Genomic DNA, 15213 nt, shown 5'->3' on the forward strand with positions numbered 1-15213 from the left:
ATATTCAATGGGTAGCCCTTCTGTTAGGTCTCATTGCTTTAGGTTCTTTGTCCCATCTGTGTTCCAGTGCTTCCCTGATATTATTTCTTTAACATCTGTATCTGCATTACCATAGTGAAATGGTTGTCAATATTCTCCCAGGGCAATACAGAGTTCTCCTAACCTACTTTAATCTGTGGTCTGAAGCCTCTTCTGTCTCTGGCACACTCCTCTTTTTTTATTGAGGGACCTGGCCACCATTTGACTCCCCAAAGCTTTCTTGCAGTTTATGTATAAACATGGCTCTGATATCTGTCAATAGCCACATTTCTCCTGTGAGAAAGAGATTAGGTTTTGGGAGTTGGAGCCATCAGCACTTATTTGTCCTGAACTTGTTGCTACTTTGTTGAAAACTGTAAATCATTGTTGTGGTTTTGCTACATTTATTTCACATTATCATTACAATGAAACAAACTATAACATGTTTTCAATGTTTGTTCTTTTTGCATTCTACATCTCTCAATATTTCAGTGACAGATCTCCATCGATAGTTGGAAGGTTATATACATTTAAAACATTTCTTAATCATGAACTACTAGATTTCTGAAAGACTTTATTTGACTATTAGAAAGATATATCAACAGACAAAAATGTTAAGTCACAGTGATAGCTGTGATTTGGAGTGCCATTCATTCATTTCTTCATTGCCCAACAAACATGTCAGACACTTATCATGTGTGAAGCAATGTACTGAGTTAAAAGAAAAACACAAAGAATGTGATCCTTTTGCTTGGAGAACTTGCAGTCAAGTAAGATCACTGGAATAGCCATAAAACAATTTTAATTCAGAACAATCTATAATTCACATTTCCTCCTTTGTAATTTATTGTTATATCTTCTTTATAAGTCCTATTTGCTACTTTTTACATATTGTTTTCCCCCTTAGAGTGTATGTCCCTTAGAATGTATGTCTCTTTCAACTCTCTTACTTTAAAAAAAATTTTCTTTTACTGTGGGAAGAACACTTAACATGAGATCTATCCTCTTAATAAATTTAAATGTACAATATACTGTTGTTAACTATAAACACAGTATTGTACAACAGATGTAGAACTTACTCATCTTGCATAATTGAAAATTTTGCCATAGATTAGCAATTTCCTATTTCCTTCTCTCCCTAGCCCCTGGTAACCAACATTCAATTTTCTAATTATATGAGTTTAATAATTTTAAATATCTCATATGAGTAGAATAACGCAGTATTTGTTCTTCTGTGATTGGCTTATTTTGCTTAGCATAATGATTTCAAAGTTCATCTATGTTGTTGCATATTCCAGGATTTCCTTCATTAAAAAAATTTTTTTTTTTTAAAGGGGCACCTGGGTGGCTCAGTCGGTTGGGCGGCCGACTTCAGCTCAGGTCATGATCTTGTGGTTCATGAGTTAGAGCCCCGCATTGGGCTCTGTGCTGACAGCTCAGAGCCTGGAGCCTGCTTCAGTTTCCATGTCTCCCACTCTCTGCGCCTATCTTCATTCATGCTCTCTCTCTCTCTCTCTAACAAATAAATAAACATTAGAAAATTAAAAAAAAATTAATGCTATTTTATCTAATTTTGAAAGAGTACAACTGGGGATGGGCAGAGAGAGGGGGACAGAGGATATGAAGCAGGCTCTGTGCTGACAGCAGCGAGCCCAATGTGGGGCTTGAACTCACGAGCTGTGAGATCCTGACCTGAGCCGAAGTCAGAAGCTCAACTGACTGAGCCACCTGGGCATCCTGGATTTCCTCATTTTTAAGACTGAATAGTATTCCATTGTATGTATATATAGCATTTTCGTTATCCATTCATCTGTGGATTGATGCTTAGGTTGTTTCCATGTCTTGTTCCTGTGAGTAGTGCTGTAATAAACATTAGGGTGCTGATTATCTCTTTGAGATCCTGATTTCAATTCTTTTCGATAAATACCCAGAAGTGAGATTACTGGATCAAATGATAGTTATATTTTTAGTATCTTGAGAAATCTCCATCCTGTTGTTACATGGCAGCTACACCATTTTTCATCCCCATCAACAATGTAAATCTCAATTTTTTTCCATCACATCTTAGATGCTAAATATAAATGTGCTATTATAGATATTACAGAGGATTAGAGAACATCTCTGGGTTTCCAGCAATGGTGAAAATGGTACTTGAAGTGGGTTACTCCTTAGCTTTAATTCAAACCTTCTTTCCTCCGGTGTACTTTCAAACTTCTCTTGATCATCTTGAAACACATTTTCTGTCTCAGCAGAAAGTTCTCAAGAATGTATCAACTCCAAGGGAGTGCTGTATGTTTTTGTCATCTTTGATGCTTGGATCCAACTTGTTTTCCATTGGAAAAGTAAGACTTTCACCTGATATAGCTGAGAAAACCTTGTAGTGTGGGCTGCCTTTAACAATTCAGTGTTACCTTGGCTAGGCTGCTGCCAACACCCACGGACCCCTGTCATTGCTATTCTCAGCAGCACATGCCCCAGTTTTATTTAAATAGCATAAGGTTGGAGCCACGAAAGAGAACAATATCCAATGTGGCACTTGAAGTAAGTATTATAAACATAGACTGTAGAGATCCTAGGAAGGAGCAAGGTTGGTGGTCCTTGATCAGAGAGGAGATTAGAACCACAGTATAAGTGAATGTTAGAAGGTACTTTGGAGGTCGCTACATCTATCACCAGCCCTCACCTTCGAGATAAGGAAACTGAAATCTAGCGTGGTAAAATGACTTGGTTAATTCCGCACCAGACCTGTAACTAGAACTCAGGCTTTCCTATTCCCAGGGCAATGTTCTTCCTATCATATTCAATTGTACTTCCTGGGCATTTCAGACTTGGAAGTCAGTGACAGCACACTGGAGGGATATTTTTCTATAGATTTGGATTTTGTAAGCTAGAAAAAATTTAGTTGATGACATGGAGAAATTTGCTAAGGCTTGTTGTTTCTATACTTAGTGTGATAGTTAATTTTATGACCCAGTCAACTTGGCTGGGTCTAATGCCAGACACGTTGTCAAATATTATTATGGATGTTTCTGTGAAGATGTCTTGGATAAGATTAATATGTAAATCACTGGACTTTGAATGGATTTCCCCTCACAGCACGGGTGGGCCTTGTCTAATCAGTTGAAGGCCCAGATAGAACAAAAAGACTGACCTCCCTCAAGCAAGAGTAAATTCTGCCAGCAGATGGCCTTTGGAATTGAATTTCAATATTGGCTACTCATGGACCTCTCTAGGTCCTCATATGGTCTCAGGTAATGGCCAACTGCAGATTTTGAACTTGCCACTCTCCTCTATAACTGGCTGAGCCAATTCCTTAAAATAGATCTCTCTCTCTCTCTCTCTCTCTCTCTCTCTCTGTTAGTGTGTGTGTGTGTGTATATATATATATATATATATATATATATATATAAATAAATAATATGGATAGATATGTATCCTATTGGTCTGTTATTCTGGAGAACTCTAATACACTTAGTAAAACTTAGTAAAACACTGGTTTCTCTAATCCAGCATTTGGACCTTAAATATTTGTACCCAGAGCATTTTGTCTGATGTTTGGGGTCATCATATGCTATTGTCTTTCTCTCTTATGCTCTGTAAACATGAAGATGCATCTTTTCTATTTTGCTACTAAAAGTAAACCTTTAAAAGCCATGCACTTGTTTCTTCCTTGGTAATGAAGATCATTCCCTAATGGGATCCTGAGGTGTCTTCATCAAATTCTGAGACAAGCGCTGCTGGCTCTACTTGTTAACTGGTGAGGCAAATGTTTGGATCTGGTGCCAGAGAAGATATGAACGCAAGTACACAGCAACTCAGTTTTCATTCCTTTTCTGAAACTCTGGTGGCACCTCTCTTATCCAGTCCTCACTCTGCTTTTCCAAGACACTCTTCTGTCCCCTTCATCCTCTTTCTTTGTATTGGTTAGGACACTTCCAGACACGGGGACAGTAACCCTACTTGAACATGTGTAAGTCAAAAGAGAATTGTAGGGACACAATTCTGGGTGGCTCAGTTGGTTGAGTGTCCGACTCTTGATTTTGGCTTAGGGCATGGGACTCCCAGGGTCATGGAAATGAGCCTCGGGTTGGGCTCTGTGCTGAGCTTGGAGCGGGCTGAAGATTCTCTCTCTCTTCCCGTGCTCCCCTCCTCTGCTTGCACTCTCTCTCTCTCTCTCTCTCTCTCTCTCTCTAAAATAAAAAGAGAATAGATAAAAAACAGAGAGAATTTTAATTGCTTATGTTACAAAAAAGTCTGAAGGGAGTTCTGGAGTAAAACTCAGAGCCTCAAATATTGTCACCAAGACCCATTTTCTCCCCATCTCTCTGCTTGGCTTTCCTGTGTTTTAGTACCATTTTGGGGGCTAGCTCATCCTTAGCATTGGCAAGATACAGGAGTAGTTCCTCGCTCACATTTTGTTCATTTAATATCATGGGAGAAGAGAGAGCACTTCCCAAGAGTCCTAAGGAAAGTCCTGGGCCTGTCTCTCATTGACCAGTTAGGTCAATAAGAGTCAAGGAATATGCTGATTAGCTTACTCCTGGATCGTATGCCTATCTTGATGCTTACTTAAGTTAAAGATAACCTCAATCAACCCACATGTACAAAGAGCAAAGAAGAAGCAGTGTTCTCAAAGAGAAAGGGAGAATGGATGCCTGGTAAACAAAAGAAATAGAATACTACATCATCCTTGTAAAGTTTGGGCAGTCAGGCCGTGTCTGGCAGGTGGGTGAAGAGCAGTGGAGAGGAAAACTAAGGCGCCCAGTCTTGAATAGTTCAATTTCTTAAATCTTTAATAAATTTTATTTTGTTCAGCTTTACTGAGGTATAATTGACAAATAAAATTAAAATATATTTAAGGTGTGCAACGTGATGATTTGGTATACATATACATTACATCTACATACTATTATATACATGTATACATAACACACACACACACACACACATACACATTTGATACACATATAAAAGTACCTGTATAATATCCTGTGGTTCTAGATTATTGAGCTCTGGAAATAGCAAAAGACTAAGCTAGAGAGTTTGTTCAATATTTTGGAAACAAATTACATTTCCTGGAAGGTTTTAAAGTTCTAGAAACGAGATTTAGAATATACTCTCTCCTTACCGTATGGTGTCAATTTCTCATTGACTACTTTATTGTCAGCTCCTGGGTCTTCTTTTTTATTCTTTTCTGTGGTTTACCATAGTATTTAGAGTGAAACAGTGGGAAGTACACCCCATGAGGAAAAGGGTTTAGTCCTTCTGCTCAGTGTCACATATCAAGTGCCTAGAAGAGTGTTGGGCATATGACAGGCACTCAAAATTATTTGCCAAATAAATGGTTAAATAAACTACACATGTTACTTTATATCTGGCCTCACCATGGATTGATAAAATGTCATGATAATGCATTCTTTGTTTACTATGCTTTTTATGATGAAATTCTTTTTATCTTACTTTTTAAAAATGAAACTTTTTGGGGCACCTGGGCGGCTCAGTCAGTTGAGTGTCAGTTGAATGTCCAACTCTTAATTTTGGCTCAGGTCATGATCCCAGTGTCGTGGGATCGAGCTCTGTGTCCAGCTTAAGAAAATCTGATTAATATCAGCTGTAGCTCATCACTCTCTTTTATTAGCGTGCAGAAGTTTTAATGATATCTGACAAAGTAACTTAATGGTTTTATATAGATATAAAAAAAACCCTGGTTTTCTAGGTTAATATTTATGTAGACGCAAATATAGCCAAATGAATATTTCAGTAGAAAAGCCTACATCACCATATTGTTAGATAAATATTGAAATCCAGAGTTCTGGCTCAAGATGCCAATTTAAAGACTGTTTATGTTATCTGAGAAATATTCAGCTCCTATCACTTTTATTTTAGTGTTGGTCCTAATGTTAATACCAATGATAAATCTCTAACTAGATATGATCTGAAAGGATACATTCAGAAATCCCAAGGAAATACCTGGACATACAGATATTTCTGTAGATAGCAAAAATGTGAATTTTCTATTTGCTAGTTCTTTACAACCTTCCTCGTTTAGATATACTAAAGATTAATTAAATAAACCAGTGGATAGATCTCTGCATACTCCTTAAGAAATCAGTCTTTGGGGCGCCTGGGTGGCGCAGTCGGTTAAGCGTCTGACTTCAGCCAGGTCACGATCTCGCGCTCCGTGAGTTCGAGCCCCGCGTCAGGCTCTGGGCTGATGGCTCAGAGCCTGGAGCCTGTTTCCGATTCTGTGTCTCCCTCTCTCTCTGACCCTCCCCCGTTCATGCTCTGTCTCTCTCTGTCCCAAAAATAAAAAAAATAAAAAAAATAAAAAAAAAAAAGAAATCAGTCTTTGGAGTTAGACTCACAGGTTTAAAATCTAACTATATCACTTACACACTGTAGAACCTTTGGCAGGTTGCTTAATCTCCTTGTGCCTCAGTTCCTAGATCTGTAATACAGAGAAGATAATAATCTCTGCCTCAGGTTTGGTATGGAAAAATGCACAATTTGTTTTTTTTTTTAATTAAAAAAAATTTTTTTTTTAATTTTTGAGAGTTGGGGGGAGGGTCAGAGAGATAGGGAGACACAAAATCCGAAGCAGGCTCCAGTCTCCATTCTGTCAGCACAGAGCCTGATGTGGGGCTCGAAAGCACAAATCATGAGATCAGATGCTGAACTGACTGAGCCACCCAGGCACCCCTGAAAAAATGCACAACTTCTAACACATAGTAATTACTCAAATGTTATTTAATACTACACTTCCTTTTACTTCTCCTCTGATTACTACCATTATCACTCCTTATTCTCTCCTTGGCTGATCACTATTATAAATAGTGTTATTTCTAGCCTTTTCTCATAATGCTAGGTAGGACTCTGAACATTTAACACAAAACTAATGACTTGTCTGATTCAAGCTTTTGATTGTAACAGTTAATAAGTGTTTATGATTAAGTCAGCAATGTATAGCATGAGAGAAAATCCACGGGTTCACCTGGATCGCCATGGCATATTGTCATAGTTATTTATCTTCTCTGGATATCCCTTCTACTTTTTTGTGAGGCAGCAGATAAATAAATGAAGATTTCTGAAAATTGCTGCCTCCTAGTACCTTTGGGATTAGGTGAAGAATAGTGTCCTTGAAATGGAAATGAATTCTCTTTCTTTGGGCTGTACTTACCTCTCCAAGATATATTGCAATCATGACCCATCGTTCCACCAAAATGCAAGGCTTGGTTCCATTTATTGAAACATTGGTTGTGTCATTGACCCCTTCACATACATGATAGGGTTGTATCAGTCTGAGAATTGATGACAGTTCAGTCCCTAACAAGATTCTTCATTCTTTCCTCTGAATAGTCTTGATTCATTTTGGCTGCTGAATTCATCACAAGGTACATACATTCTGGGTCTTCTGGATGCAAATAAAGCTGCATGGGATGTATCCAAATTCAGAAGTAAATGAAGGGTAAAGTGGTATGCCAGTGTGACTGCAATCCGACTAATTTGAATCTATTTGCCCTCCATCATTTCTGTGTCACTGTAGCCATACCACAGTGGATTCTGCGGAGCTGATTGAATCATAGCATCTAGAAGCTTAACAAGCTGCTAAAATGTAAATACTGACCTGGGGAATTTTGCATGGCTACTGAAGGCAGAGTTCAGTGTCCATGATTGTACTGCACAGCTTTACTCAAACAGCCAATAAATGTTTACAAATCCATTTGATCTACTCAGTTTGCCTGCTCACAATATAGGTGGGGAAATTATATTTCAATAACAACCCTGCTCTTTTAGAGAGAATGGCATGGAGGGAATGAAGCGATAGACACAGGATGAGCATCTGTATTAAGTCCAGGTGTTAAGGATGGTTGATGCACAATCCTCAGAGTATTCTGTTTGGTGATTACAGTATCATCCTTGTGAACAAGGAGCTTTCTGTGAATAAGTCTTGCAAATAGTTTTGGTTCTGGAAGAAAATCGAGAGGAGAGTGGAGGAAAGAGTATATAAATGCTCTGTGCTATGAATGCTGGATCTTTCCATCTGAAATCTGTAAATACAATATAGATTTTCCTGGCATTGAGTTAGATTTGGAAGATCCTTCATTCCATTGATCTTGAGGATAATAATATTTATCATAGTGAAATCCTTTAGTAGAAGCAAAAATACTTCTGACTGAAGAGACATTCCAATTATTCATGTCCCTTTGTTATTGTGCTATTATCTTTTTGTTTCTTTTGTCTGACTGTTTTGGTGAAGAGAGAACAGACTGAGAAAAATGTGAAATTTGAAATGGTACAGGGGTGACTACCTTGGAAAATGATAAATGCATATGTAATTTTTTACTTTGAATTAGAGGCAAAGTTCATTTCCAAACTAAAAACATAATTAGTTATAACGACAGCCTATTTTGTTTAGATCATTTTAAATTTCAAAGGGTGTTGCTAAATGCACAGATTTATCCTTTTCATCTCTTTTCCCGGGCGAGTCGTTGCTTGAAGCAAGGAGTTCCAGGATAGAACAGAGGGAATCTTTATAAAGTAGTAATCAATTAGAATGACCACAACTGAAGGTGTAGACTTGGTGCAAATTATGTTTTTCCTAGCCTTGGGTAATTTAGGTATCTGGACATGTTTAACCCCCATCCCAGGTACCAGACAATTTGGGGTCCCCTTCTCCACCCAGATAACAGCAGGGCTTTGGGTAAGGCATTAGGAGAGGGACTGAGTGATGTCCTTAAACTCACAGTCACCTCAAAGGAGCTTTCTCTAGAGCCAATTTGGTTCAGTCATCTAGGGACTTCCTCAAATGTGGTAGAAGGGTTTGACTCCAGGCACACAGAGAAATGTCAGTAATTTGATGGGTCCATTAAGTACTCAAATAACTTGACTGTCTTAGATTAACCAAACCTGATAGGCCTGAGTCTACTGGGCCATCTTCATTCAGTGTTCTAGCCTAACACTAACCCTAACCTAAATTTGATTATTTATGCAGTTAAATTCCGATGTTGTACCTAAAAAAAGTTTTTATTTATTTTTTAGAGAGAGAGAGTGCACATGCAGTGCAAGCTTGGGAGGGGCAGAGAGAGAGACAGGGAGAGAGAGGAATCCCTCCCTCTGCACTGAGAGTGCAGCCTGACCCGGGGTTCCATCTCATGAACCGTGAGCTCTTGACCCCGGTTGAGATCAAGAGTAGGACACTTAACTAAGTGAGCCACCCATGCACCCTTCCAGTCTTATACTTTAATTAGTTCTACTGGTAATAGGCAGCTCATGGGATCCCGGAAAATGTATTTGGAGACAAAATGTATTGGCAAAAACCTTCGGAGTTCAAGGGGAAGAAAAGTGGAGACTGTGAGGAGTCACAGACCAACCCACAAGTTTCAGGAAATGCTGCTGTGGAGGTGGTCACCAGGCTGAGAAATTAGGCAGATCCCAATGTGTGATGAATAGTGGGATATGATGCATTGTCCAGATCCCCTTTCAAGGAAGGGCTTGTTGCTCCAGCTGGTGGGAGCCCTGTCAGCAGATAGCCTGTAGGCAGCATTGTCTCAGCAGCAGAGAACCAACCACCTTGTCCAGGACTACCTTCCTGGAAGCCTCTATCTAACGACTAATCTGGATTAGGGTACAAAGGCTTGGATATTTTGGCCCGGCACAGGTCAATTGTGACTAGCCTTTGTAGCTTCACATTTCCCTCTGGCACCAACCTGGTTTGCCATATGACTTCCTCATTTTGCAGTCCTGCTTTTCTTCTCCTTCTCCCAAGTACTTACTACTTGCATGCTAAATTCCATGTCAGAGAATCCAATCTGAGACACAGTGTAGACATCGAAGGTTCAGTTGAGAAGACTGCTAGAGTTTAGTGAGGAAGAATGAAAGTGTCCTGATTTGAAAGGTAAAGAAAGCAGTGATTAAATTCCTTTGCTCCTTAATCCTTTGCTATGACATAGACATTTGTCAGGTCCAGTTGTAAAGAAGTTTTTTTATCTTACAGGAGCATTGTACTAGAATGTCACTAAATTGTCACCCTTTTCAGTGAATTCATGGAAAAGCCTACCACTTAAAGGAATTCCACTGTTACAGGATAGAGTTAAGAAGTCTCCAACCTGGTCACAGGGAAAAAAGACCAATGTGGTAGAAGGGAGCTAGGCATTAATAGCAGTGGTAACGAAAGACAAGGCCTACAGCATCCCCTGTCTAAAGCCTTGTTACATGATTTCCATTTCCTGTGAATTTTCTGGTTTGAGGAGAAGCTCTTAGAGTCATGAAGAAGAGAAGCGTCTGTTTTTCTTTTTCCACAGTCTTTACTTCTCTAGTAAAGGAATATTGGTTTCAGGCTGGTCTTTCCCACTAAAGTATACATTCTTTAAGGCATTGTCTTAGTTTGATTTACTCTGGAAGCAGAGCAGGCAATAAAGATTTGACTGGAAGTAGCACATTTTATAAGAAGTGGAAAAGTAGTAGAGCAAAGGAGAGGTCCATTATTAAGCTGGTTATAGTGGGCTACTCATGTGTCTCAGCATGATGCCCCCCAAGTGTCAAGGGAGCTGGGGTATTTATACATGTCCTTCTGTTGAGGGCTGTGGGAGTCAGAGATATGGGGAGGGGAGGAGGCACAGGGAGGTGTTGATTCTCTGGCACCTCTGGCCTGCTTTGCCATGGAAGAGTAGCTTCCTAGCAGAATTCCTCAGTCTCATTGAAGGATATACTTGCAGATATAAGTTGGAACACACCAAATTTGTAAGGTCCAAAATACAAGGGTATGGGGGAAAAACTGACAATGGCTGCTTGGACATGAGTTATATTATTCATTTTTATATTGGTCCCCAAATATGCCCTGTGCATAGTACCCATGTGCCTGGTACATAGTGTGTGCTTAGTCATTGTTTTGTGAATTCCTTAAAGATGAGACCAAACTCAGTTACGTGGTCCTAGTGTGCAAGGGTCTGAGAATCCCAGCGGGCTGGAGAAGATGAAGATGCTGTGGCTCAGGTCATCTCCTGTTTCTCAAAGAGAGAGTGGAGAGGGCCAAGCACATTTAGACTCAGTTCTTAAAGATTAATGTAGAACTCAGTTTCCCTGATAGGTTTTCAATTAAAGTTGGAAATTGCCTCATGCAATTCACAAAGGTGCATACACAAGAAGGGAGAAAAAAAATTCTGATTACAGTTTATTTGCTGACACTCCTTAACAATTTAAGTTCAAGTACTATTTTGCTAATTAATGGCTGCTCAAGAAATGCCATGTGTCAGCAATGAATCACTTACTTTTGTTGCTCTTCAATTGTATATGGATAATGAACAAGGACAAGTCATATAATTAATGCTGAAAATAGCCTAGCTAGGGGACAGAGGCCGTCAATAGGAAGAAGATACTATATTTGCCAGTATCCATACCAGGTTGCTAACAGTCAAACTAGTCAAAAGCATGAGACAACTTTATTGACCTATAAACCAATAACCAAGGTACAGAAAGGAGAGGTAGAGTTAGCTTCAGGGATATTGGGAACCAGGGAGTAGAACACCATCTGGACTCCCACTTTCCATCTTTCATCTATGCCTCTATTTGTGCTTCTTCATTCTTTTGCACTAGCTTTTATATGGGCTTGGAGCCCTGGCTACTATTGATAGCTTTGGGCTCATAGCTAATTACCTCTATGCCAGAAAGGAGAGGAGCCCTTCTGCTTCCACTCAAGCTTGAAGTACTTCAAGGAAGGACGGACTGGCCATGAGAGCCATGTGGCAAAGGAAGTCTTCAGAGCTTTCTTCCCGTATCCAGAGCTTTCTTCCAAGAAGGGGGAGGTACCTTTGTGGGTGAACAAGATAATAGATTGTTAAGGGTAGGTAGCATTAAGAGGAAGTACATGATTGAAGTTCCAGGTAAATAGTCTGGATTAAATCTGCCATCGTAATTCAGAGAAGGGGAGGAGGTTGGTTGAGTTGTTGAGGAGCTGGGACTTGAACTGCAATTTCTACCCAACTTTGAGGAGCAAAATACAACAGTACCCTAAATATACATCCAAATGCTTGGGAGCCCAGGAAGTGAGAGATGCCTCCAGAGTATCACTGTCACCCCGTGACTCCATCCACTGGATCCTGCTGCAGCTTGGATGTAGGTAATTAGGTGAACTCACTCTTTAGGAACGCTTTGGAGTCTGCAACAGAACTGTCCTCTGTTTCCTGTCTTCAGCAGAGAGTTCTACATCGGTATAGCTGGGAGCTAAATCCTAAAGGTGCCTGTGGCATTTGGAAATGCTGAATTTTCAACCTTCAAAGTTACTGTGGCTCGAATGTGTGACTAAATTGCTGGATACCACCGAGTGACTCTGCAGGACTGAGAATTATCAATGGCTTTGATCATTTGCTTGGAATTTAGAACAAAGTTATTCTAGTGCTGGTTTAGACACTTTTTTGGGGGAACTGTTTCTTTTAATGCATCAATTTAGGTAAACTTATTAAAGAATGCTTCAGTGATTCACTTGTTGATTTAAAGGATTGTACACTTGCTTCCTTATAACCACATACTCTAATGGTCCAACTTATAACATGACCTTTTGCTCTGACTGCTCTTCTGTGGAAGTTTCTCAGTTTAAGTACAAAGAATTGCCTATATTTCAAATTTCAAAATTATAGCTTTTTGATAAAATGCCAAGGACAGCCCAGTGATGGAGTAGCACTGATATTCAGTTCAGCTAATTCTGAGAAGTGGTCTGCCTCCGACCAGTGAGTGGGGAAAAAAATAAGCATGACTTATTCAGGAAAACAAGGATCATTAGCAGTGGAACTGATGATCATAGGGTGGTAAAACTGCTTTTTATCCAAAGAGCTTTATATAAGAGCAAAGTTAGTTAAGGAGCTGACAGGCTGAATTTTTTTTTTTTTTTATTGTGGTAAATGCTGAAAAAATCAGAAGAGCAATTCTTATTCTTCATCCAAAATAGAGGAGAGAAGAAGGACGATATGGATGGTTTCCAGTTTTTACAACTGTTGACAGAATAGTCAAAATATAATATGAAAGGTCTTACGAACTCAGAGCACTGACACATACATTCTTTTAGGCTAACATCATCCTCTTTGCAAAATGGACAGACGCTGTTTATTTTTGTAAGTAGTCAACTAAGCTAATGTGCCAGTTTCTTCTTTGATGTTTCAGCTTTAAGAAAGTTACATTAATGGAGGGCAATTATGGTAATTTGAATTAGGAATGGAATTATGGTAATTGAAAACTTCTACGGTGACAGGTATTTGTGAGACCCCGGTGTTCTGGTACAGTTCAAAACTGCTATTAAGCCCATGGTAATTAGCATTTTCCCCCTGGAATGGCTGAAAGAATAAGGGAACATAAAACAAAATTTGACAGTGTGAGAAGGGAACTGGCAACAACATCAAAACCTACAGTCAACACAAAGAAATACAAACACACTGATGGTCTTGGGCTTTTTAAAAATAGAGAATCAGAAGAAAATCACAGCTTTGGGGCACTGGTGAGGCTAAGCCTTTATGTTGTGGGTCTGTAATCTAGAGACATTGGCAACAGAAAGATGAAGCAGAGAAAGCCATTCTTGTTTTCTGGCTCCATTTTTGAATCAAATAGTTGCAGGGAGTACCTTGGGCCCCCACAATCCAGAGCGTTAGAAAGCTACAACTAATTAGATGAATCACTCCACAACGTTCATGCAGTCATTCAACAAATGCTTATCAATTGCCTCTTATGTGCCAATCAGTGTGCCAGGTGCTAAAGATATAAATAAGACAAGGTTCCTGCCCGCACAGAGATTTTCCAGTCGAGTGTAAAATTGAGATCTATTCGGCTCCACATTAAAGGTAGGGAAGCATTCCGTTAGCTCCAGAGCTATACTGCGGCTTTGTTCATCCTGAAGTGTTAAAAATGCTATTTTAGCTTTTAAGCCCTTAGACTTTTGTTTCTGTCTTAGTGATTTCTCTTGAGGTCTCTAAGGATAGTAAAACACTAGAGTGCCTGTCAATTAGTATATGCTTGGCTACAAATAACAGAATACCTGCATGAAAGTATATATGTGTGATTTACTAATCTCACATGATAAGTAGGAAATTCCAGAGTTAGTGTAGCAGGTCAATGGTATCACCAACATTCAGGCTTCCACTCTTTCAGGTCCAGCATTTTCTCTATGTTGGCAATGTCTCTCTAATGGTAACAAAATGGCTACCAAATCTATAATGTCTTTACACAATAATGTTCCAAGCAAGAAGAAAGGGGGCAGGAGCAAAACACTTTCCCTATAAGGGAAGAAATCATTCTTAGGGGAGAATATCCATCTCCCAGAAGCCACTAGAAGACTCCTTATGTCTCACTGGCCCAAACTGGGTCACATGCCTACTCTTAGAACTTCAACTGGTGAAAGGGAATTGTAATGTCATGACAAATCATTACTCTCTCCTGGGCTGGGTACATCCCCATTTTATTAAAACCAGGCTTCAGTTAGCAAGGAAGAGAAAATGGCTGTGGTTTCACAGGCATCTGTGTGGAGTCAGAGATGATGGCAACACCTACAGATACTTTCCCTGTACTTGTACATTTCTAATTTTTCCTTCTGGGTTAAATAATCTTTCAAAAATGTTTTTATAAGAATGCAAATGCTTCTGTGAATGGTAGCACAAGTCTCTAATACCTCAGTCTGTTGGATAAAGTTTAATAGGAGAGAGTAGGACACCATGCAATCCCTGGGAGTCTACACATTGAAAATGAAAAATAGGGTGCCTGGGTGGCTCAGTTGGTTGAGCATCTGACTCTGGATTTTGGCTCAGATCATGATCCCAGGGTGGTGGGATCGAGCCCTGTGTCGGGCTCCATGCTGAGCGTGGAGCCTGCTAAAATTTCCTTCTCTCTCTCTCTCTCTCTCTCTCTCTCTCTCTGTGTGTGTGTGTCTTCCTCTGCCCTCTCCCCCACCTCATGCATGCTCTCTCTCCCTCTGAAAAGAAGAAAAAGGTTAGGGGAGCCTGGGTGGCTCAGTTGGTTAAGCAACTGACTTTGCTCAGGTCATGATCTCATGGCTTGTGAGTTCGAGTCCCCCACTGGGCTCTGTGCTGACAGCTCAGAGCCTGGAGCCTGTTTCAGATTCTGTGTCTCCCTCCCTCTCTCTCTCCCTCTCCCTCGCTCATGCTCTCTCTCTCTCTCTTTCAAAAATAAACAAACATTAAAAACAAATAAAAAAATGGG

This window comes from Panthera uncia, chromosome B4 (assembly GCF_023721935.1).
Source record: "Panthera uncia isolate 11264 chromosome B4, Puncia_PCG_1.0, whole genome shotgun sequence".
In the NCBI taxonomy this organism is placed as follows: Eukaryota; Metazoa; Chordata; class Mammalia; order Carnivora; family Felidae; genus Panthera; species Panthera uncia.